The following is a 24,409-nucleotide window of genomic DNA, read 5'->3' as shown; positions in this document are numbered from 1 at the left end:
ATTTCTCAAGGGAAATGGGAGAACACTATACACCATCCAAGATATTAAAATATTGTCAAGGCCGAACACTGATGAATACTCTGAGGAGATGGCCTGTGAGGCGCCGCCTTTCAACTTTTCCTCCTTTGTATGGTGGTCAGTAACATGCGGGAGACTGCGGAGGGGGTCATTTTTTAAATTGTGAACTGATGTGCTTTTACTCAATTCGGGAACGTCACAAGCCAAATTTGTAGTATTTTGCACGAATTGCAAGAGATGTTTACAAGTCGACGGTTGAAGTGGAAGCTCGTATTGAGTTTGCTAGAGAACGATTTGCCAAGCCTTCGATAGCTCAGTTGGTAGAGCAGAGGACTATAGTGGTAAAACAGGCATCCTTAGGTCGCTGGTTCAAATCCGGCTCGAAGGACTTTTGCCAAATGCACATTTTATTGAATACTTGGAAAGTAAAATACTTGGAAAGTAAAATAACAGACAATTTATAATTATATTATATTTCATCACTGAAAATAGATGCCTTTTGCTTTGAGGCTGTGGCCACGTTATTTTTCTGTCCGACACCAATCTTCGTTGTTTTCCTGTGAGGTATTTTGGATCCCCATCTCTTGCTATGAACTGACAAAACAGCAGAATCCCCTTGACAATCTTGATTTCTCAAGGGAAATGGGAGAACACTATACACCATCCAAGATATTAAAATATTGTCAAGGCCCAACACGGCTGAATACTCTGAGGAGATGGCCTGTGAGGCGCACCTTTCAACTTTTCCCCCTTAGTATGGTGGTCATTAACATGCGGGAGACTGCGGAGGGGGTCATTTTTTTAATTGGGAACTGATGTGCTTTTCCTCAATTCGGGAACCTCACAAGCCAAATTTGTAGTATTTTGCACGAATTGCAAGAGATGTTTGCATGTCGACGGTTGAAGTGGAAGCTCGAATTGAGCTTGCTAGAGTTGATTTGCCAAGCCTTCGGTAGCTCAGTTGGTAGAGCGGAGGACTGTAGTGGTAAAACAGGCATCCTTAGGTCACTGGTTCAAATCCGGTTCGAAGGACTTTTGCCAAATGCACATTTTATTGAATACTTGGAAAGTAAAATACTTGGAAAGTAAAATAACAGACAATTTATAATTATATTATATTTCATCACTGAAAATAGATGCCTTTTGCTTTGAGGCTGTGACCACGTTATTTTTCTGTCCAACACGAATCTTCATTGGTTTCCTGTGAGGTGTTTTGGATCCCCATCTCTTGCTATGAACTGGCAAAACAGCAGAATCCCCTTGACAATCTTGATTTCTCAAGAGAAATGAGAGAACACTATACACCATCCAAGATATTAAAAAATTGTCAAGGCCCAACGCGGCTGAATACTCTGAGGAGATGGCCTGTGAGGTGCCGCCTTTCAACTTTTCCCCCTTAGTATGGTGGTCAGTAACATGCGGGCGACTGCGGAGGGGGTCATTTTTTTAATTGGGAACTGATGTGCTTTTACTCAATTCGGGAACCTCACAAGCCAAATTTGTAGTATTTTGCACGAATTGCAAGAGATGTTTACAAGTCGACGGTTGAAGTGGAAGCTCGTATTGAGTTTGCTAGAGAATGATTTGCCAAGCCTTCGAAAGCTCAGTTGGTAGAGCGGAGGACTGTAGTGGTAAAACAGGCATCCTTAGGTCGCTGGTTCAAATCCGGCTTGAAGGACTTTTGCCAAATGCAAATTTTATTGAATACTTGGAAAGTAAAATACTTGGAAAATAAAATAACAGACAATTTATAATTATATTATATTTCATCACTGAAAATAGATGCCTTTTGCTTTGAGGCTGTGGCCACGTTATGTTTCTGTCCAACACCAATCTTCATTGGTTTCCTGTGAGGTGTTTCAGATCCCCATCTCTTGCTATGAACTGGCAAAACAGCAGAATCCCCTTGACAATCTTGATTTCTCAAGGGAAATGAGAGAACAGTATACACCATCCAAGATATTAAAATATTGTCAAGGCCCAACACGGCTGAATACTCTGAGGAGATGGCCTGTGAGGCGCCGCCTTTCAACTTTTCCCCCTTAGTATGGTGGTCAGTAACATGCGGGAGACTGCGGAGGGGGTCATTTTTTTAATTGGGAACTGATGTGCTTTTACTCAATTCGGGAACGTCACAAGCCAAATTTGTAGTATTTTGCACGAATTGCAAGAGATGTTTACAAGTCGACGGTTGAAGTGGAAGCTCGTATTGAGTTTGCTAGAGAACAATTTGCCAAGCCTTCGATAGCTCAGTTGGTAGAGCAGAGGACTGTAATGGTAAAACAGGCATCCTTAGGTGGCTGGTTCAAATCCGGCTCGAGGGACTTTTGCCAAATGCACATTTTATTGAATACTTGGAAAGTAAAATACTTGGAAAGTAAAATAACAGACAATTTATAATTATATTATATTTCATCACTGAAAATAGATGCCTTTTGCTTTGAGGCTGTGACCACGTTATTTTTCTGTCCAACACGAATCTTCATTGGTTTCCTGTGAGGTGTTTTGGATCCCCATCTCTTGCTATGAACTGGCAAAACAGCAGAATCCCCTTGACAATCTTGATTTCTCAAGAGAAATGAGAGAACACTATACACCATCCAAGATATTAAAATATTGTCAAGGCCCAACGCGGCTGAATACTCTGAGGAGATGGCCTGTGAGGTGCCGCCTTTCAACTTTTCCCCCTTAGTATGGTGGTCAGTAACATGCGGGCGACTGCGGAGGGGGTCATTTTTTTAATTGGGAACTGATGTGCTTTTACTCAATTCGGGAACCTCACAAGCCAAATTTGTAGTATTTTGCACGAATTGCAAGAGATGTTTACAAGTCGACGGTTGAAGTGGAAGCTCGTATTGAGTTTGCTAGAGAATGATTTGCCAAGCCTTCGAAAGCTCAGTTGATAGAGCGGAGGACTGTAGTGGTAAAACAGGCATCCTTAGGTCGCTGGTTCAAATCCGGCTCGAAGGACTTTTGCCAAATGCAAATTTTATTGAATACTTGGAAAGTAAAATACTTGGAAAATAAAATAACAGACAATTTATAATTATATTATATTTCATCACTGAAAATAGATGCCTTTTGCTTTGAGGCTGTGGCCACGTTATGTTTCTGTCCAACACCAATCTTCATTGGTTTCCTGTGAGGTGTTTCAGATCCCCATCTCTTGCTATGAACTGGCAAAACTGCCGAATCCCCTTGACAATCTTGATTTCTCAAGGGAAATGAGAGAACAGTATACACCATCCAAGATATTAAAATATTGTCAAGGCCCAACACGGCTGAATACTCTGAGGAGATGGCCTGTGAGGCGCCGCCTTTCAACTTTTCCCCCTTAGTATGGTGGTCAGTAACATGCGGGAGACTGCGGAGGGGGTCATTTTTTTCATTGTGAACTGATGTGCTTTTACTCAATTCGGGAACCTCACAAGCCAAATTTGTAGTATTTTGCACGAATTGCAAGAGATGTTTGAATGTCGACAGTTGAAGTGGAAGCTCGTATTGAGCTTGCTAGAGACTGATTTGCCAAGCCTTTGATAGCTCAGTTGGTAGAGCGGAGGACTATAGTGGTAAAACAGGCATCCTTAGGTCGCTGGTTCAAATCCGGCTCGAAGGACTTTTGCCAAATGCACATTTTATTGAATACTTGGAAAGTAAAATACTTGGAAAGTAAAATAACAGACAATTTATAATTATATTATATTTCATCACTGAAAATAGATGCCTTTTGCTTTGAGGCTGTGACCACCTTATTTTTCTGTCCAACACAAATCTTCATTGGTTTCCTGTGAGGTGTTTTGGATCCCCATCTCTTGCTATGAACTGGCAAAACAGCAGAATCCCCTTGACAATCTTGATTTCTCAAGGGAAATGAGAGAACACTATACACCATCCAAGATATTAAAATATTGTCAAGGCCCAACGCGGCTGAATACTCTGAGGAGATGGCCTGTGAGGTGCCGCCTTTCAACTTTTCCCCCTTAGTATGGTGGTCAGTAACATGCGGGAGACTGCGGAGGGGGTCATTTTTTTAATTGGGAACTGATGTGCTTTTACTCAATTCGGGAACCTCACAAGCCAAATTTGTAGTATTTTGCACGAATTGCAAGAGATGTTTACAAGTCGACGGTTGAAGTGGAAGCTCGTATTGAGTTTGCTAGAGTTGATATGCCAAGCCTTCGATAGCTCAGTTGGTAGAGGGGAGGACTGTAGTGGTAAAACAGGCATCCTTAGGTCGCTGGTTCAAATCCGGCTCGAAGGACTCTTGCCAAATGCACATTTTATTGAATACTTGGAAAGTAAAATACTTGGAAAGTAAAATAACAGACAATTTATAATTATATTATATTTCATCACTGAAAATAGATGCCTTTTGCTTTGAGGCTGTGGCCACGTTATTTTTCTGTCCAACACGAATCTTCATTGGTTTCCTGTCAGGTGTTTTGGATCCCCATCTCTTGCTATGAACTGGCAAAACAGCAGAATCCCCTTGACAATCTTGATTTCTCAAGGGAAATGAGAGAACACTATACACCATCCAAGATATTAAAATATTGTCAAGGCCCAACACGGCTGAATACTCTGAGGAGATGGCCTGTGAGGCGCCGCCTTTCAACTTTTCCCCCTTAGTATGGTGGTCATTAACATGCGGGAGACTGCGGAGGGGGTCATTTTTTTAATTGGGAACTGATGTGCTTTTACTCAATTCGGGAACCTCACAAGCCAAATTTGTAGTATTTTGCACGAATTGCAAGAGATGTTTACAAGTCGACGGTTGAAGTGGAAGCTCGTATTGAGTTTGCTAGAGAATGATTTGCCAAGCCTTCGAAAGCTCAGTTGGTAGAGCGGAGGACTGTAGTGTAAAACAGGCATCCTTAGGTCGCTGGTTCAAATCCGGCTCGAAGGACTTTTGCCAAATGCAAATTTTATTGAATACTTGGAAAGTAAAATACTTGGAAAATAAAATAACAGACAATTTATAATTATATTATATTTCATCACTGAAAATAGATGCATTTTGCTTTGAGGCTGTGGCCACCTTATGTTTCTGTCCAACACCAATCTTCATTGGTTTCCTGTGAGGTGTTTCAGATCCCCATCTCTTGCTATGAACTGGCAGAACAGCAGAATCCCCTTGACAATCTTGATTTCTCAAGGGAAATGAGAGAACAGTATAAACCATCCAAGATATTAAAATATTGTCAAGGCCCAACACGGCTGAATACTCTGAGGAGATGGCCTGTGAGGCGCCGCCTTTCAACTTTTCCCCCTTAGTATGGTGGTCAGTAAAATGCGGGAGACTGCGGAGGGGGTCATTTTTTTCATTGGGAACTGATGTGCTTTTACTCAATTCGGGAACGTCACAAGCCAAATTTGTAGTATTTTGCACGAATTGCAAGAGATGTTTACAAGTCGACGGTTGAAGTGGAAGCTCGTATTGAGTTTGCTAGAGAACGATTTGCCAAGCCTTCGATAGCTCAGTTGGTAGAGCAGAGGACTATAATGGTAAAACAGGCATCCTTAGGTGGCTGGTTCAAATCCGGCTCGAGGGACTTTTGCCAAATGCAAATTTTATTGAATACTTGGAAAGTAAAATACTTGGAAAGTAAAATAACAGACAATTTATAATTATATTATATTTCATCACTGAAAATAGATGCCTTTTGCTTTGAGGCTGTGGCCACGTTATTTTTCTGTCCGACACCAATCTTCGTTGGTTTCCTGTGAGGTATTTTGGATCCCCAACTCTTGCAATGAACTGACAAAACAGCAGAATCCCCTTGACAATCTTGATTTCTCAAGGGAAATGGGAGAACACTATACACCATCCAAGATATTAAAATATTGTCAAGGCCGAACACTGATGAATACTCTGAGGAGATGGCCTGTGAGGCGCCGCCTTTCAACTTTTCCTCCTTTGTATGGTGGTCAGTAACATGCGGGAGACTGCGGAGGGGGTCATTTTTTTAATTGTGAACTGATGTGCTTTTACTCAATTCGGGAACCTCACAAGCCAAATTTGTAGTATTTTGCACGAATTGCAAGAGATGTTTGAATGCCGACGGTTGAAGTGGAAGCTCGTATTGAGCTTGCTAGAGACTGATTTGCCAAGCCTTTGATAGCTCAGTTGGTAGAGCGGAGGACTATAGTGGTAAAACAGGCATCCTTAGGTCGCTGGTTCAAATCCGGCTCGAAGGACTTTTGCCAAATGCACATTTTATTGAATACTTGGAAAGTAAAATACTTGGAAAGTAAAATAACAGACAATTTATAATTATATTATATTTCATCACTGAAAATAGATGCCTTTTGCTTTGAGGCTGTGACCACCTTATTTTTCTGTCCAACACAAATCTTCATTGGTTTCCTGTGAGGTGTTTTGGATCCCCATCTCTTGCTATGAACTGGCAAAACAGCAGAATCCCCTTGACAATCTTGATTTCTCAAGGGAAATGAGAGAACACTATACACCATCCAAGATATTAAAATATTGTCAAGGCCCAACGCGGCTGAATACTCTGAGGAGATGGCCTGTGAGGTGCCGCCTTTCAACTTTTCCCCCTTAGTATGGTGGTCAGTAACATGCGGGAGACTGCGGAGGGGGTCATTTTTTTAATTGGGAACTGATGTGCTTTTACTCAATTCGGGAACCTCACAAGCCAAATTTGTAGTATTTTGCACGAATTGCAAGAGATGTTTACAAGTCGACGGTTGAAGTGGAAGCTCGTATTGAGTTTGCTAGAGTTGATATGCCAAGCCTTCGATAGCTCAGTTGGTAGAGGGGAGGACTGTAGTGGTAAAACAGGCATCCTTAGGTCGCTGGTTCAAATCCGGCTCGAAGGACTTTTGCCAAATGCAAATTTTATTGAATACTTGGAAAGTAAAATACTTGGAAAATAAAATAACAGACAATTTATAATTATATTATATTTCATCACTGAAAATAGATGCCTTTTGCTTTGAGGCTGTGGCCACGTTATGTTTCTGTCCAACACCAATCTTCATTGGTTTCCTGTGAGGTGTTTCAGATCCCCATCTCTTGCTATGAACTGGCAAAACAGCAGAATCCCCTTGACAATCTTGATTTCTCAAGGGAAATGAGAGAACAGTATACACCATCCAAGATATTAAAATATTGTCAAGGCTCAACACGGCTGAATACTCTGAGGAGATGGCCTGTGAGGCACCGCCTTTCAACTTTTCCCCCTTAGTATAGTGGTCATTAACATGCGGGAGACTGCGGAGGGGGTCATTTTTTTAATTGGGAACTGATGTGCTTTTACTCAATTCGGGAACCTCACAAGCCAAATTTGTAGTATTTTGCACGAATTGCAAGAGATGTTTACAAGTCGACGGTTGAAGTGGAAGCTCGTATTGAGTTTGCTAGAGAATGATTTGCCAAGCCTTCGAAAGCTCAGTTGGTAGAGCGGAGGACTGTAGTGGTAAAACAGGCATCCTTAGGTCGCTGGTTCAAATCCGGCTTGAAGGACTTTTGCCAAATGCAAATTTTATTGAATACTTGGAAAGTAAAATACTTGGAAAATAAAATAACAGACAATTTATAATTATATTATATTTCATCACTGAAAATAGATGCCTTTTGCTTTGAGGCTGTGGCCACGTTATGTTTCTGTCCAACACCAATCTTCATTGGTTTCCTGTGAGGTGTTTCAGATCCCCATCTCTTGCTATGAACTGGCAAAACAGCAGAATCCCCTTGACAATCTTGATTTCTCAAGGGAAATGAGAGAACAGTATACACCATCCAAGATATTAAAATATTGTCAAGGCCCAACACGGCTGAATACTCTGAGGAGATGGCCTGTGAGGCGCCGCCTTTCAACTTTTCCCCCTTAGTATGGTGGTCAGTAACATGCGGGAGACTGCGGAGGGGGTCATTTTTTTAATTGGGAACTGATGTGCTTTTACTCAATTCGGGAACGTCACAAGCCAAATTTGTAGTATTTTGCACGAATTGCAAGAGATGTTTACAAGTCGACGGTTGAAGTGGAAGCTCGTATTGAGTTTGCTAGAGAACAATTTGCCAAGCCTTCGATAGCTCAGTTGGTAGAGCAGAGGACTGTAATGGTAAAACAGGCATCCTTAGGTGGCTGGTTCAAATCCGGCTCGAGGGACTTTTGCCAAATGCACATTTTATTGAATACTTGGAAAGTAAAATACTTGGAAAGTAAAATAACAGACAATTTATAATTATATTATATTTCATCACTGAAAATAGATGCCTTTTGCTTTGAGGCTGTGACCACGTTATTTTTCTGTCCAACACGAATCTTCATTGGTTTCCTGTGAGGTGTTTTGGATCCCCATCTCTTGCTATGAACTGGCAAAACAGCAGAATCCCCTTGACAATCTTGATTTCTCAAGAGAAATGAGAGAACACTATACACCATCCAAGATATTAAAATATTGTCAAGGCCCAACGCGGCTGAATACTCTGAGGAGATGGCCTGTGAGGTGCCGCCTTTCAACTTTTCCCCCTTAGTATGGTGGTCAGTAACATGCGGGCGACTGCGGAGGGGGTCATTTTTTTAATTGGGAACTGATGTGCTTTTACTCAATTCGGGAACCTCACAAGCCAAATTTGTAGTATTTTGCACGAATTGCAAGAGATGTTTACAAGTCGACGGTTGAAGTGGAAGCTCGTATTGAGTTTGCTAGAGAATGATTTGCCAAGCCTTCGAAAGCTCAGTTGATAGAGCGGAGGACTGTAGTGGTAAAACAGGCATCCTTAGGTCGCTGGTTCAAATCCGGCTCGAAGGACTTTTGCCAAATGCAAATTTTATTGAATACTTGGAAAGTAAAATACTTGGAAAATAAAATAACAGACAATTTATAATTATATTATATTTCATCACTGAAAATAGATGCCTTTTGCTTTGAGGCTGTGGCCACGTTATGTTTCTGTCCAACACCAATCTTCATTGGTTTCCTGTGAGGTGTTTCAGATCCCCATCTCTTGCTATGAACTGGCAAAACAGCAGAATCCCCTTGACAATCTTGATTTCTCAAGGGAAATGAGAGAACAGTATACACCATCCAAGATATTAAAATATTGTCAAGGCCCAACACGGCTGAATACTCTGAGGAGATGGCCTGTGAGGCGCCGCCTTTCAACTTTTCCCCCTTAGTATGGTGGTCAGTAACATGCGGGAGACTGCGGAGGGGGTCATTTTTTTCATTGGGAACTGATGTGCTTTTACTCAATTCGGGAACGTCACAAGCCAAATTTGTAGTATTTTGCACGAATTGCAAGAGATGTTTACAAGTCGACGGTTGAAGTAGAAGCTCGTATTGAGTTTGCTAGAGAACTATTTGCCAAGCCTTCGATAGCTCAGTTGGTAGAGCAGAGGACTGTAATGGTAAAACAGGCATCCTTAGGTGGCTGGTTCAAATCCGGCTCGAGGGACTTTTGCCAAATGCACATTTTATTGAATACTTGGAAAGTAAAATACTTGGAAAGTAAAATAACAGACAATTTATAATTATATTATATTTCATCACTGAAAATAGATGCCTTTTGCTTTGAGGCTGTGGCCACGTTATTTTTCTGTCCGACACCAATCTTCGTTGGTTTCCTGTGAGGTATTTTGGATCCCCATCTCTTGCTATGAACTGACAAAACAGCAGAATCCCCTTGACAATCTTGATTTCTCAAGGGAAATGGGAGAACACTATACACCATCCAAGATATTAAAATATTGTCAAGGCCGAACACTGATGAATACTCTGAGGAGATGGCCTGTGAGGCGCCGCCTTTCAACTTTTCCTCCTTTGTATGGTGGTCAGTAACATGCGGGAGACTGCGGAGGGGGTCATTTTTTTAATTGTGAACTGATGTGCTTTTACTCAATTCGGGAACCTCACAAGCCAAATTTGTAGTATTTTGCACGAATTGCAAGAGATGTTTGAATGTCGACAGTTGAAGTGGAAGCTCGTATTGAGCTTGCTAGAGACTGATTTGCCAAGCCTTTGATAGCTCAGTTGGTAGAGCGGAGGACTATAGTGGTAAAACAGGCATCCTTAGGTCGCTGGTTCAAATCCGGCTCGAAGGACTTTTGCCAAATGCACATTTTATTGAATACTTGGAAAGTAAAATACTTGGAAAGTAAAATAACAGACAATTTATAATTATATTATATTTCATCACTGAAAATAGATGCCTTTTGCTTTGAGGCTGTGACCACCTTATTTTTCTGTCCAACACAAATCTTCATTGGTTTCCTGTGAGGTGTTTTGGATCCCCATCTCTTGCTATGAACTGGCAAAACAGCAGAATCCCCTTGACAATCTTGATTTCTCAAGGGAAATGAGAGAACAGTATAAACCATCCAAGATATTAAAATATTGTCAAGGCCCAACACGGCTGAATACTCTGAGGAGATGGCCTGTGAGGCGCCGCCTTTCAACTTTTCCCCCTTAGTATGGTGGTCAGTAAAATGCGGGAGACTGCGGAGGGGGTCATTTTTTTCATTGGGAACTGATGTGCTTTTACTCAATTCGGGAACGTCACAAGCCAAATTTGTAGTATTTTGCACGAATTGCAAGAGATGTTTACAAGTCGACGGTTGAAGTGGAAGCTCGTATTGAGTTTGCTAGAGAACGATTTGCCAAGCCTTCGATAGCTCAGTTGGTAGAGCAGAGGACTATAATGGTAAAACAGGCATCCTTAGGTGGCTGGTTCAAATCCGGCTCGAGGGACTTTTGCCAAATGCAAATTTTATTGAATACTTGGAAAGTAAAATACTTGGAAAGTAAAATAACAGACAATTTATAATTATATTATATTTCATCACTGAAAATAGATGCCTTTTGCTTTGAGGCTGTGGCCACGTTATTTTTCTGTCCGACACCAATCTTCGTTGGTTTCCTGTGAGGTATTTTGGATCCCCAACTCTTGCAATGAACTGACAAAACAGCAGAATCCCCTTGACAATCTTGATTTCTCAAGGGAAATGGGAGAACACTATACACCATCCAAGATATTAAAATATTGTCAAGGCCGAACACTGATGAATACTCTGAGGAGATGGCCTGTGAGGCGCCGCCTTTCAACTTTTCCTCCTTTGTATGGTGGTCAGTAACATGCGGGAGACTGCGGAGGGGGTCATTTTTTTAATTGTGAACTGATGTGCTTTTACTCAATTCGGGAACCTCACAAGCCAAATTTGTAGTATTTTGCACGAATTGCAAGAGATGTTTGAATGCCGACGGTTGAAGTGGAAGCTCGTATTGAGCTTGCTAGAGACTGATTTGCCAAGCCTTTGATAGCTCAGTTGGTAGAGCGGAGGACTATAGTGGTAAAACAGGCATCCTTAGGTCGCTGGTTCAAATCCGGCTCGAAGGACTTTTGCCAAATGCACATTTTATTGAATACTTGGAAAGTAAAATACTTGGAAAGTAAAATAACAGACAATTTATAATTATATTATATTTCATCACTGAAAATAGATGCCTTTTGCTTTGAGGCTGTGACCACCTTATTTTTCTGTCCAACACAAATCTTCATTGGTTTCCTGTGAGGTGTTTTGGATCCCCATCTCTTGCTATGAACTGGCAAAACAGCAGAATCCCCTTGACAATCTTGATTTCTCAAGGGAAATGAGAGAACACTATACACCATCCAAGATATTAAAATATTGTCAAGGCCCAACGCGGCTGAATACTCTGAGGAGATGGCCTGTGAGGTGCCGCCTTTCAACTTTTCCCCCTTAGTATGGTGGTCAGTAACATGCGGGAGACTGCGGAGGGGGTCATTTTTTTAATTGGGAACTGATGTGCTTTTACTCAATTCGGGAACCTCACAAGCCAAATTTGTAGTATTTTGCACGAATTGCAAGAGATGTTTACAAGTCGACGGTTGAAGTGGAAGCTCGTATTGAGTTTGCTAGAGTTGATATGCCAAGCCTTCGATAGCTCAGTTGGTAGAGGGGAGGACTGTAGTGGTAAAACAGGCATCCTTAGGTCGCTGGTTCAAATCCGGCTCGAAGGACTTTTGCCAAATGCAAATTTTATTGAATACTTGGAAAGTAAAATACTTGGAAAATAAAATAACAGACAATTTATAATTATATTATATTTCATCACTGAAAATAGATGCCTTTTGCTTTGAGGCTGTGGCCACGTTATGTTTCTGTCCAACACCAATCTTCATTGGTTTCCTGTGAGGTGTTTCAGATCCCCATCTCTTGCTATGAACTGGCAAAACAGCAGAATCCCCTTGACAATCTTGATTTCTCAAGGGAAATGAGAGAACAGTATACACCATCCAAGATATTAAAATATTGTCAAGGCTCAACACGGCTGAATACTCTGAGGAGATGGCCTGTGAGGCACCGCCTTTCAACTTTTCCCCCTTAGTATAGTGGTCATTAACATGCGGGAGACTGCGGAGGGGGTCATTTTTTTAATTGGGAACTGATGTGCTTTTACTCAATTCGGGAACCTCACAAGCCAAATTTGTAGTATTTTGCACGAATTGCAAGAGATGTTTACAAGTCGACGGTTGAAGTGGAAGCTCGTATTGAGTTTGCTAGAGAATGATTTGCCAAGCCTTCGAAAGCTCAGTTGGTAGAGCGGAGGACTGTAGTGGTAAAACAGGCATCCTTAGGTCGCTGGTTCAAATCCGGCTTGAAGGACTTTTGCCAAATGCAAATTTTATTGAATACTTGGAAAGTAAAATACTTGGAAAATAAAATAACAGACAATTTATAATTATATTATATTTCATCACTGAAAATAGATGCCTTTTGCTTTGAGGCTGTGGCCACGTTATGTTTCTGTCCAACACCAATCTTCATTGGTTTCCTGTGAGGTGTTTCAGATCCCCATCTCTTGCTATGAACTGGCAAAACAGCAGAATCCCCTTGACAATCTTGATTTCTCAAGGGAAATGAGAGAACAGTATACACCATCCAAGATATTAAAATATTGTCAAGGCCCAACACGGCTGAATACTCTGAGGAGATGGCCTGTGAGGCGCCGCCTTTCAACTTTTCCCCCTTAGTATGGTGGTCAGTAACATGCGGGAGACTGCGGAGGGGGTCATTTTTTTAATTGGGAACTGATGTGCTTTTACTCAATTCGGGAACGTCACAAGCCAAATTTGTAGTATTTTGCACGAATTGCAAGAGATGTTTACAAGTCGACGGTTGAAGTGGAAGCTCGTATTGAGTTTGCTAGAGAACAATTTGCCAAGCCTTCGATAGCTCAGTTGGTAGAGCAGAGGACTGTAATGGTAAAACAGGCATCCTTAGGTGGCTGGTTCAAATCCGGCTCGAGGGACTTTTGCCAAATGCACATTTTATTGAATACTTGGAAAGTAAAATACTTGGAAAGTAAAATAACAGACAATTTATAATTATATTATATTTCATCACTGAAAATAGATGCCTTTTGCTTTGAGGCTGTGACCACGTTATTTTTCTGTCCAACACGAATCTTCATTGGTTTCCTGTGAGGTGTTTTGGATCCCCATCTCTTGCTATGAACTGGCAAAACAGCAGAATCCCCTTGACAATCTTGATTTCTCAAGAGAAATGAGAGAACACTATACACCATCCAAGATATTAAAATATTGTCAAGGCCCAACGCGGCTGAATACTCTGAGGAGATGGCCTGTGAGGTGCCGCCTTTCAACTTTTCCCCCTTAGTATGGTGGTCAGTAACATGCGGGCGACTGCGGAGGGGGTCATTTTTTTAATTGGGAACTGATGTGCTTTTACTCAATTCGGGAACCTCACAAGCCAAATTTGTAGTATTTTGCACGAATTGCAAGAGATGTTTACAAGTCGACGGTTGAAGTGGAAGCTCGTATTGAGTTTGCTAGAGAATGATTTGCCAAGCCTTCGAAAGCTCAGTTGATAGAGCGGAGGACTGTAGTGGTAAAACAGGCATCCTTAGGTCGCTGGTTCAAATCCGGCTCGAAGGACTTTTGCCAAATGCAAATTTTATTGAATACTTGGAAAGTAAAATACTTGGAAAATAAAATAACAGACAATTTATAATTATATTATATTTCATCACTGAAAATAGATGCCTTTTGCTTTGAGGCTGTGGCCACGTTATGTTTCTGTCCAACACCAATCTTCATTGGTTTCCTGTGAGGTGTTTCAGATCCCCATCTCTTGCTATGAACTGGCAAAACAGCAGAATCCCCTTGACAATCTTGATTTCTCAAGGGAAATGAGAGAACAGTATACACCATCCAAGATATTAAAATATTGTCAAGGCCCAACACGGCTGAATACTCTGAGGAGATGGCCTGTGAGGCGCCGCCTTTCAACTTTTCCCCCTTAGTATGGTGGTCAGTAACATGCGGGAGACTGCGGAGGGGGTCATTTTTTTCATTGGGAACTGATGTGCTTTTACTCAATTCGGGAACGTCACAAGCCAAATTTGTAGTATTTTGCACGAATTGCAAGAGATGTTTACAAGTCGACGGTTGAAGTAGAAGCTCGTATTGAGTTTGCTAGAGAACTATTTGCCAAGCCTTCGATAGCTCAGTTGGTAGAGCAGAGGACTGTAATGGTAAAACAGGCATCCTTAGGTGGCTGGTTCAAATCCGGCTCGAGGGACTTTTGCCAAATGCACATTTTATTGAATACTTGGAAAGTAAAATACTTGGAAAGTAAAATAACAGACAATTTATAATTATATTATATTTCATCACTGAAAATAGATGCCTTTTGCTTTGAGGCTGTGGCCACGTTATTTTTCTGTCCGACACCAATCTTCGTTGGTTTCCTGTGAGGTATTTTGGATCCCCATCTCTTGCTATGAACTGACAAAACAGCAGAATCCCCTTGACAATCTTGATTTCTCAAGGGAAATGGGAGAACACTATACACCATCCAAGATATTAAAATATTGTCAAGGCCGAACACTGATGAATACTCTGAGGAGATGGCCTGTGAGGCGCCGCCTTTCAACTTTTCCTCCTTTGTATGGTGGTCAGTAACATGCGGGAGACTGCGGAGGGGGTCATTTTTTTAATTGTGAACTGATGTGCTTTTACTCAATTCGGGAACCTCACAAGCCAAATTTGTAGTATTTTGCACGAATTGCAAGAGATGTTTGAATGTCGACAGTTGAAGTGGAAGCTCGTATTGAGCTTGCTAGAGACTGATTTGCCAAGCCTTTGATAGCTCAGTTGGTAGAGCGGAGGACTATAGTGGTAAAACAGGCATCCTTAGGTCGCTGGTTCAAATCCGGCTCGAAGGACTTTTGCCAAATGCACATTTTATTGAATACTTGGAAAGTAAAATACTTGGAAAGTAAAATAACAGACAATTTATAATTATATTATATTTCATCACTGAAAATAGATGCCTTTTGCTTTGAGGCTGTGACCACCTTATTTTTCTGTCCAACACAAATCTTCATTGGTTTCCTGTGAGGTGTTTTGGATCCCCATCTCTTGCTATGAACTGGCAAAACAGCAGAATCCCCTTGACAATCTTGATTTCTCAAGGGAAATGAGAGAACACTATACACCATCCAAGATATTAAAATATTGTCAAGGCCCAACGCGGCTGAATACTCTGAGGAGATGGCCTGTGAGGTGCCGCCTTTCAACTTTTCCCCCTTAGTATGGTGGTCAGTAACATGCGGGAGACTGCGGAGGGGGTCATTTTTTTAATTGGGAACTGATGTGCTTTTACTCAATTCGGGAACCTCACAAGCCAAATTTGTAGTATTTTGCACGAATTGCAAGAGATGTTTACAAGTCGACGGTTGAAGTGGAAGCTCGTATTGAGTTTGCTAGAGTTGATATGCCAAGCCTTCGATAGCTCAGTTGGTAGAGGGGAGGACTGTAGTGGTAAAACAGGCATCCTTAGGTCGCTGGTTCAAATCCGGCTCGAAGGACTCTTGCCAAATGCACATTTTATTGAATACTTGGAAAGTAAAATACTTGGAAAGTAAAATAACAGACAATTTATAATTATATTATATTTCATCACTGAAAATAGATGCCTTTTGCTTTGAGGCTGTGGCCACGTTATTTTTCTGTCCAACACGAATCTTCATTGGTTTCCTGTCAGGTGTTTTGGATCCCCATCTCTTGCTATGAACTGGCAAAACAGCAGAATCCCCTTGACAATCTTGATTTCTCAAGGGAAATGAGAGAACACTATACACCATCCAAGATATTAAAATATTGTCAAGGCCCAACACGGCTGAATACTCTGAGGAGATGGCCTGTGAGGCGCCGCCTTTCAACTTTTCCCCCTTAGTATGGTGGTCATTAACATGCGGGAGACTGCGGAGGGGGTCATTTTTTTAATTGGGAACTGATGTGCTTTTACTCAATTCGGGAACCTCACAAGCCAAATTTGTAGTATTTTGCACGAATTGCAAGAGATGTTTACAAGTGGACGGTTGAAGTGGAAGCTCGTATTGAGTTTGCTAGAGAATGATTTGCCAAGCCTTCGATAGCTCGTCGCTGATTCAAATCCGGCTCAAAGGACTTTTGCCAAATGCACATTTTATTGAATACTTGGAAAGTAAAATACTTGGAAAGTAAAATAACAGACAATTTATAATTATATTATATTTCATCACTGAAAATAGATGCCTTTTGCTTTGAGGCTGTGGCCACATTATTTTTCTGTCCGACACCAATCTTCGTTGTTTTCCTGTGAGGTATTTTGGATCCCCATCTCTTGCTATGAACTGACAAAACAGCAGAATCCCCTTGACAATCTTGATTTCTCAAGGGAAATGGGAGAACACTATACACCATCCAAGATATTAAAATATTGTCAAGGCCGAACACTGATGAATACTCTGAGGAGATGGCCTGTGAGGCGCCGCCTTTCAACTTTTCCTCCTTTGTATGGTGGTCAGTAACATGCGGGAGACTGCGGAGGGGGTCATTTTTTAAATTGTGAACTGATGTGCTTTTACTCAATTCGGGAACGTCACAAGCCAAATTTGTAGTATTTTGCACGAATTGCAAGAGATGTTTACAAGTCGACGGTTGAAGTGGAAGCTCGTATTGAGTTTGCTAGAGAACGATTTGCCAAGCCTTCGATAGCTCAGTTGGTAGAGCTGAGGACTATAGTGGTAAAACAGGCATCCTTAGGTCGCTGGTTCAAATCCGGCTCGAAGGGCTTTTGCCAAATGCAAATTTTATTGAATACTTGGAAAGTAAAATACTTGGAAAATAAAATAACAGACAATTTATAATTATATTATATTTCATCACTGAAAATAGATGCCTTTTGCTTTGAGGCTGTGGCCACGTTATGTTTCTGTCCAACACCAATCTTCATTGGTTTCCTGTGAGGTGTTTCAGATCCCCATCTCTTGCTATGAACTGGCAAAACAGCAGAATCCCCTTGACAATCTTGATTTCTCAAGGGAAATGGGAGAACTCTATACACCATCCAAGATATTAAAATATTGTCAAGGCCGAACACTGATGAATACTCTGAGGAGATGGCCTGTGAGGCGCCGCCTTTCAACTTTTCCTCCTTTGTATGGTGGTCAGTAACATGCGGGAGACTGCGGAGGGGGTCATTTTTTAAATTGTGAACTGATGTGCTTTTACTCAATTCGGGAACCTCACAAGCCAAATTTGTAGTATTTTGCACGAATTGCAAGAGATGTTTACAAGTCGACGGTTGAAGTGGAAGCTCGTATTGAGTTTGCTAGAGAATGATTTGCCAAGCCTTCGATAGCTCAGTTGGTAGAGCGGAGGACTATACTGGTAAAACAGGCATCCTTAGGTCGCTGGTTCAAATCCGGCTCGAAGGACTTTTGCCAAATGCAAATTTTATTGAATACTTGGAAAGTAAAATACTTGGAAAATAAAATAACAGACAATTTATAATTATATTATATTTCATCACTGAAAATAGATGCCTTTTGCTTTGAGGCTGTGGCCACGTTATGTTTCTGTCCAACACCAATCTTCATTGGTTTCCTGTGAGGTGTTTCGGATCCCCATCTCTTGCTATGAACTGGCAAAACAGCAGAATCCCCTTGACAATCTTGATTTCCCAAGGGAAATGAGAGAACAGTATACACCATCCAAGATATTAAAATATTGTCAAGGCCCAACACGGCTGAATACTCTGAGGAGATGGCCTGTGAGGCGCCGCCTTTCAACTTTTCCCCCTTAGTCAGTGCTTTAAGTGGGCCGGGGCCTGCCGGGGCCGGGCCCTGGCAGTCTCCAAAAAGTGAGGCTGAGCCGGGGCCCTGCCGGGGCCCCCCAGCCCCACCACGCCATGGCAGGATGCATTATCCCGCCGCGGCCGCAGTCGCAACGAGAGATGCGCCCGCCAGTTAAACGTCAGGCAAGCTGACAGAAGTGCCAGACAGCCACAGCGTCGCTGTGACTGGCTGGCACTTCCGTCAGTCTCTGTAACTTTCTCTGATGACCCCTCATCTGAGGGGCCATCAGAGGAAGCTACAGTCCCTTAGTTCCCCTCGCCAGGTCACTGACCCTCAGCGAACCCGCGGGCTCCATGATCTAATATGTAGATTAGATCACGGAGCCCGCGGGTTCGCAGAGAGTGAAAGACGCCTCGGGGTCAGTGCTCTGAGCAGAGATCACTGAGCCCGAGGCGCCTTTCTCCTTTGGCAAGTCTTTATAAAAGATGCCTTCAACTGTGTACGTTTAAGCCATCTTTTATACACGTAGAAATATTTCTATGTTTATAACAGATGGCTTGAATCGTACACAATTCAAAGCAACTTTTATAAAGCTTTGTCGACGGACAAAGCCACCTTGGGTTTTGTCCGTCCTCAACGCTTTATAAAAGATGCCTACGTTTCAAGACGTCTTTTATAAACATAGACATATGTTACAAATGTCTATGTTTATAAAAGGCAGCTTGAATAGTACACAAACCATAGTAAGGTAAGCACACAAGTGTGCGTAACTTACTATGGTGTGTGCACTTTCAAGCCACCTTTTATAAACATAGAAATATGTAACATTGCTATGAATATAAAAGAAGGCTTGAAAAATACACAAACCATAGTAGTACGCAAACAAATATATAAATGCTCAAATACATTTATATATTTGTTTGCGTACCTTACTATGATTTGTGCACTTTTAGGCCACGCCCACAATGGAGGCCACGCCTCCAAACGAGGGCCCCCCTCAATTTCTTACCCCACTTAAAGCACTGCCCTTAGTATGGTGGTCAGTAACATGCAGGAGACTGCGGAGGGGGTCATTTTTTTAATTGGGAACTGATGTGCTTTTACTCAATTCGGGAACGTCACAAGCCAAATTTGTAGTATTTTGCACGAATTGCAAGAGATGTTTACAAGTCGACGGTTGAAGTGGAAGCTCGTATTGAGTTTGCTAGAGAGCTATTTGCCAAGCCTTCGATAGCTCAGTTGGTAGAGCGGAGGACTGTAGTGTTAAAATAGGCATCCTTAGGTCGCTGGTTCAAATCCGGCTCGAAGGACTTTTGCCAAATGCACATTTTATTGAATACTTGGAAAGTAAAATACTTGGAAAGTAAAATAACAGACAATTTATAATTATATTATATTTCATCACTGAAAATAGATGCCTTTTGCTTTGAGGCTGTGGCCACGTTATTTTTCTGTCCGACACCAATCTTCGTTGGTTTCCTGTGAGGTATTTGGATCCCCATCTCTTGCTATGAAATGACAAAACAGCAGAATCCCCTTGACAATCTTGATTTCTCAAGGGAAATGGGAGAACACTATACACCATCCAAGATATTAAAATATTGTCAAGGCCGAACACTGATGAATACTCTGAGGAGATGGCCTGTGAGGCGCCACCTTTCAACTTTTCCTCCTTTGTATGGTGGTCAGTAACATGCGGGAGACTGCGGAGGGGGTCATTTTTTTAATTGTGAACTGATGTGCTTTTACTCAATTCGGGAACCTCACAAGCCAAATTTGTAGTATTTTGCACGAATTGCAAGAGATGTTTGAATGTCGACGGTTGAAGTGGAAGCTCGTATTGAGCTTGCTAGAGACTGATTTGCCAAGCCTTTGATAGCTCAGTTGGTAGAGCGGAGGACTGTAGTGGTAAAACAAGCATCCTTAGGTCGCTGGTTCAAATCCGGCTCGAAGGACTTTTGCCAAATGCACATTTTATTGAATACTTGGAAAGTAAAATACTTGGAAAGTAAAATAACAGACAATTTATAATTATATTATATTTCATCACTGAAAATAGATGCCTTTTGCTTTGAGGCTGTGACCACCTTATTTTTCTGTCCAACACAAATCTTCATTGGTTTCCTGTGAGGTGTTTTGGATCCCCATCTCTTGCTATGAACTGGCAAAACAGCAGAATCCCCTTGACAATCTTGATTTCTCAATTGAAATGAGAGAACACTATACACCATCCAAGATATTAAAATATTGTCAAGGCCCAACGCGGCTGAATACTCTGAGGAGATGGCCTGTGAGGTGCCGCCTTTCAACTTTTCCCCCTTAGTATGGTGGTCAGTAACATGCGGGAGACTGCGGAGGGGGTAATTTTTTTAATTGGGAACTGATGTGCTTTTACTCAATTCGGGAACCTCACAAGCCAAATTTGTAGTATTTTGCACGAATTGCAAGAGATGTTTACAAGTCGACGGTTGAAGTGGAAGCTCGTATTGAATTTGCTAGAGTTGATATGCCAAGCCTTCGATAGCTCAGTTGGTAGAGGGGAGGACTGTAGTGGTAAAACAGGCATCCTTAGGTCGCTGGTTCAAATCCGGCTCGAAGGACTCTTGCCAAATTCACATTTTATTGAATACTTGGAAAGTAAAATACTTGGAAAGTAAAATAACAGACAATTTATAATTATATTATATTTCATAACTGAAAATAGATGCATTTTGCTTTGAGGCTGTGACCACGTTATTTTTCTGTCCAACACGAATCTTCATTGGTTTCCTGTGAGGTGTTTTGGATCCCCATCTCTTGCTATGAACTGGCAAAACAGCAGAATCCCCTTGACAATCTTGATTTCTCAAGAGAAATGAGAGAACACTATACACCATCCAAGATATTAAAATATTGTCAAGGCCCAACGCGGCTGAATACTCTGAGGAGATGGCCTGTGAGGTGCCGCCTTTCAACTTTTCCCCCTGAGTATGGTGGTCAGTAACATGCGGGCGACTGCGGAGGGGGTCATTTTTTTAATTGGGAACTGATGTGCTTTTACTCAATTCGGGAACCTCACAAGCCAAATTTGTAGTATTTTGCACGAATTGCAAGAGATGTTTACAAGTGGACGGTTGAAGTGGAAGCTCGTATTGAGTTTGCTAGAGAATGATTTGCCAAGCCTTCGATAGCTCGTCGCTGATTCAAATCCGGCTCAAAGGACTTTTGCCAAATGCACATTTTATTGAATACTTGGAAAGTAAAATACTTGGAAAGTAAAATAACAGACAATTTATAATTATATTTCATCACTGAAAATAGATGCCTTTTGCTTTGAGGCTGTGACCACCTTATTTTTCTGTCCAACACAAATCTTCATTGGTTTCCTGTGAGGTGTTTTGGATCCCCATCTCTTGCTATGAACTGGCAAAACAGCAGAATCCCCTTGACAATCTTGATTTCTCAAGGGAAATGAGAGAACACTATACACCATCCAAGATATTAAAATATTGTCAAGGCCCAACGCGGCTGAATACTCTGAGGAGATGGCCTGTGAGGTGCCGCCTTTCAACTTTTCCCCCTTAGTATGGTGGTCAGTAACATGCGGGAGACTGCGGAGGGGGTCATTTTATTAATTGGGAACTGATGTGCTTTTACTCAATTCGGGAACCTCACAAGCCAAATTTGTAGTATTTTGCACGAATTGCAAGAGATGTTTACAAGTCGACGGTTGAAGTGGAAGCTCGTATTGAGTTTGCTAGAGTTGATATGCCAAGCCTTCAATAGCTCAGTTGGTAGAGGGGAGGACTGTAGTGGTAAAACAGGCATCCTTAGGTCGCTGGTTCAAATCCGGCTCGAAGGACTCTTGCCAAATGCACATTTTATTGAATACTTGGAAAGTAAAATACTTGGAAAGTAAAATAACAGACAATTTATAATTATATTATATTTCATCACTGAAAATAGATGCCTTTTGCTTTGAGGCTGTGGCCACGTTATTTTTCTGTCCGACACCAATCTTCGTTGGTTTCCTGTGAGGTATTTGGATCCCCATCTCTTGCTATGAAATGACAAAACAGCAGAATCCCCTTGACAATCTTGATTTCTCAAGGGAAATGGGAGAACACTATACACCATCCAAGATATTAAAATATTGTCAAGGCCGAACACTGATGAATACTCTGAGGAGATGGCCTGTGAGGCGCCACCTTTCAACTTTTCCTCCTTTGTATGGTGGTCAGTAACATGCGGGAGACTGCGGAGGGGGTCATTTTTTTAATTGTGAACTGATGTGCTTTTACTCAATTCGGGAACCTCACAAGCCAAATTTGTAGTATTTTGCACGAATTGCAAGAGATGTTTGAATGTCGACGGTTGAAGTGGAAGCTCGTATTGAGCTTGCTAGAGACTGATTTGCCAAGCCTTTGATAGCTCAGTTGGTAGAGCGGAGGACTGTAGTGGTAAAACAAGCATCCTTAGGTCGCTGGTTCAAATCCGGCTCGAAGGACTTTTGCCAAATGCACATTTTATTGAATACTTGGAAAGTAAAATACTTGGAAAGTAAAATAACAGACAATTTATAATTATATTATATTTCATCACTGAAAATAGATGCCTTTTGCTTTGAGGCTGTGACCACCTTATTTTTCTGTCCAACACAAATCTTCATTGGTTTCCTGTGAGGTGTTTTGGATCCCCATCTCTTGCTATGAACTGGCAAAACAGCAGAATCCCCTTGACAATCTTGATTTCTCAATTGAAATGAGAGAACACTATACACCATCCAAGATATTAAAATATTGTCAAGGCCCAACGCGGCTGAATACTCTGAGGAGATGGCCTGTGAGGTGCCGCCTTTCAACTTTTCCCCCTTAGTATGGTGGTCAGTAACATGCGGGAGACTGCGGAGGGGGTAATTTTTTTAATTGGGAACTGATGTGCTTTTACTCAATTCGGGAACCTCACAAGCCAAATTTGTAGTATTTTGCACGAATTGCAAGAGATGTTTACAAGTCGACGGTTGAAGTGGAAGCTCGTATTGAATTTGCTAGAGTTGATATGCCAAGCCTTCGATAGCTCAGTTGGTAGAGGGGAGGACTGTAGTGGTAAAACAGGCATCCTTAGGTCGCTGGTTCAAATCCGGCTCGAAGGACTCTTGCCAAATTCACATTTTATTGAATACTTGGAAAGTAAAATACTTGGAAAGTAAAATAACAGACAATTTATAATTATATTATATTTCATAACTGAAAATAGATGCATTTTGCTTTGAGGCTGTGACCACGTTATTTTTCTGTCCAACACGAATCTTCATTGGTTTCCTGTGAGGTGTTTTGGATCCCCATCTCTTGCTATGAACTGGCAAAACAGCAGAATCCCCTTGACAATCTTGATTTCTCAAGAGAAATGAGAGAACACTATACACCATCCAAGATATTAAAATATTGTCAAGGCCCAACGCGGCTGAATACTCTGAGGAGATGGCCTGTGAGGTGCCGCCTTTCAACTTTTCCCCCTGAGTATGGTGGTCAGTAACATGCGGGCGACTGCGGAGGGGGTCATTTTTTTAATTGGGAACTGATGTGCTTTTACTCAATTCGGGAACCTCACAAGCCAAATTTGTAGTATTTTGCACGAATTGCAAGAGATGTTTACAAGTGGACGGTTGAAGTGGAAGCTCGTATTGAGTTTGCTAGAGAATGATTTGCCAAGCCTTCGATAGCTCGTCGCTGATTCAAATCCGGCTCAAAGGACTTTTGCCAAATGCACATTTTATTGAATACTTGGAAAGTAAAATACTTGGAAAGTAAAATAACAGACAATTTATAATTATATTTCATCACTGAAAATAGATGCCTTTTGCTTTGAGGCTGTGACCACCTTATTTTTCTGTCCAACACAAATCTTCATTGGTTTCCTGTGAGGTGTTTTGGATCCCCATCTCTTGCTATGAACTGGCAAAACAGCAGAATCCCCTTGACAATCTTGATTTCTCAAGGGAAATGAGAGAACACTATACACCATCCAAGATATTAAAATATTGTCAAGGCCCAACGCGGCTGAATACTCTGAGGAGATGGCCTGTGAGGTGCCGCCTTTCAACTTTTCCCCCTTAGTATGGTGGTCAGTAACATGCGGGAGACTGCGGAGGGGGTCATTTTATTAATTGGGAACTGATGTGCTTTTACTCAATTCGGGAACCTCACAAGCCAAATTTGTAGTATTTTGCACGAATTGCAAGAGATGTTTACAAGTCGACGGTTGAAGTGGAAGC

General features: G+C 41.6%; 13 non-coding genes across 13 annotated transcripts; all 13 read left to right on the top strand.

The window, feature by feature from the left end:
* Positions 1–320: 320 nt before the first annotated feature.
* On the top strand, positions 321–406 carry TRNAY-AUA (transfer RNA tyrosine (anticodon AUA)). The gene is given in 2 exon segments: positions 321–357; positions 371–406. It is a non-coding gene; the product is annotated as a tRNA-Tyr (tRNA).
* A 3,142-nt stretch (positions 407–3,548) lies between these two features.
* TRNAY-AUA (transfer RNA tyrosine (anticodon AUA)) lies at positions 3,549–3,634 on the top strand. Its single transcript is given in 2 exon segments — positions 3,549–3,585; positions 3,599–3,634. It is a non-coding gene; the product is annotated as a tRNA-Tyr (tRNA).
* Positions 3,635–5,484: 1,850 nt separating this feature from the next.
* On the top strand, positions 5,485–5,570 carry TRNAY-AUA (transfer RNA tyrosine (anticodon AUA)). The gene is given in 2 exon segments: positions 5,485–5,521; positions 5,535–5,570. It is a non-coding gene; the product is annotated as a tRNA-Tyr (tRNA).
* Positions 5,571–6,130: 560 nt separating this feature from the next.
* Positions 6,131–6,216, top strand: TRNAY-AUA (transfer RNA tyrosine (anticodon AUA)). The gene is given in 2 exon segments: positions 6,131–6,167; positions 6,181–6,216. It is a non-coding gene; the product is annotated as a tRNA-Tyr (tRNA).
* A 3,789-nt stretch (positions 6,217–10,005) lies between these two features.
* TRNAY-AUA (transfer RNA tyrosine (anticodon AUA)) lies at positions 10,006–10,091 on the top strand. Its single transcript is given in 2 exon segments — positions 10,006–10,042; positions 10,056–10,091. It is a non-coding gene; the product is annotated as a tRNA-Tyr (tRNA).
* A 560-nt stretch (positions 10,092–10,651) lies between these two features.
* TRNAY-AUA (transfer RNA tyrosine (anticodon AUA)) lies at positions 10,652–10,737 on the top strand. Its single transcript is given in 2 exon segments — positions 10,652–10,688; positions 10,702–10,737. It is a non-coding gene; the product is annotated as a tRNA-Tyr (tRNA).
* Positions 10,738–11,297: 560 nt separating this feature from the next.
* Positions 11,298–11,383, top strand: TRNAY-AUA (transfer RNA tyrosine (anticodon AUA)). The gene is given in 2 exon segments: positions 11,298–11,334; positions 11,348–11,383. It is a non-coding gene; the product is annotated as a tRNA-Tyr (tRNA).
* A 3,789-nt stretch (positions 11,384–15,172) lies between these two features.
* Positions 15,173–15,258, top strand: TRNAY-AUA (transfer RNA tyrosine (anticodon AUA)). The gene is given in 2 exon segments: positions 15,173–15,209; positions 15,223–15,258. It is a non-coding gene; the product is annotated as a tRNA-Tyr (tRNA).
* A 1,806-nt stretch (positions 15,259–17,064) lies between these two features.
* On the top strand, positions 17,065–17,150 carry TRNAY-AUA (transfer RNA tyrosine (anticodon AUA)). Its single transcript is given in 2 exon segments — positions 17,065–17,101; positions 17,115–17,150. It is a non-coding gene; the product is annotated as a tRNA-Tyr (tRNA).
* Positions 17,151–17,710: 560 nt separating this feature from the next.
* Positions 17,711–17,796, top strand: TRNAY-AUA (transfer RNA tyrosine (anticodon AUA)). The gene is given in 2 exon segments: positions 17,711–17,747; positions 17,761–17,796. It is a non-coding gene; the product is annotated as a tRNA-Tyr (tRNA).
* Positions 17,797–19,380: 1,584 nt separating this feature from the next.
* On the top strand, positions 19,381–19,466 carry TRNAY-GUA (transfer RNA tyrosine (anticodon GUA)). The gene is given in 2 exon segments: positions 19,381–19,417; positions 19,431–19,466. It is a non-coding gene; the product is annotated as a tRNA-Tyr (tRNA).
* A 559-nt stretch (positions 19,467–20,025) lies between these two features.
* TRNAY-GUA (transfer RNA tyrosine (anticodon GUA)) lies at positions 20,026–20,111 on the top strand. The gene is given in 2 exon segments: positions 20,026–20,062; positions 20,076–20,111. It is a non-coding gene; the product is annotated as a tRNA-Tyr (tRNA).
* Positions 20,112–22,556: 2,445 nt separating this feature from the next.
* Positions 22,557–22,642, top strand: TRNAY-GUA (transfer RNA tyrosine (anticodon GUA)). The gene is given in 2 exon segments: positions 22,557–22,593; positions 22,607–22,642. It is a non-coding gene; the product is annotated as a tRNA-Tyr (tRNA).
* Positions 22,643–24,409: the final 1,767 nt, after the last annotated feature.

The sequence above is a fragment of the Ambystoma mexicanum genome, chromosome 1p (assembly GCF_040938575.1).
Source record: "Ambystoma mexicanum isolate Mex_15411 chromosome 1p, UKY_AmexF1_1, whole genome shotgun sequence".
In the NCBI taxonomy this organism is placed as follows: Eukaryota; Metazoa; Chordata; class Amphibia; order Caudata; family Ambystomatidae; genus Ambystoma; species Ambystoma mexicanum.
The sequence above is the reverse complement of the archived record's forward strand: the minus strand, read 5'-3'. Positions and strand labels throughout refer to the sequence as shown.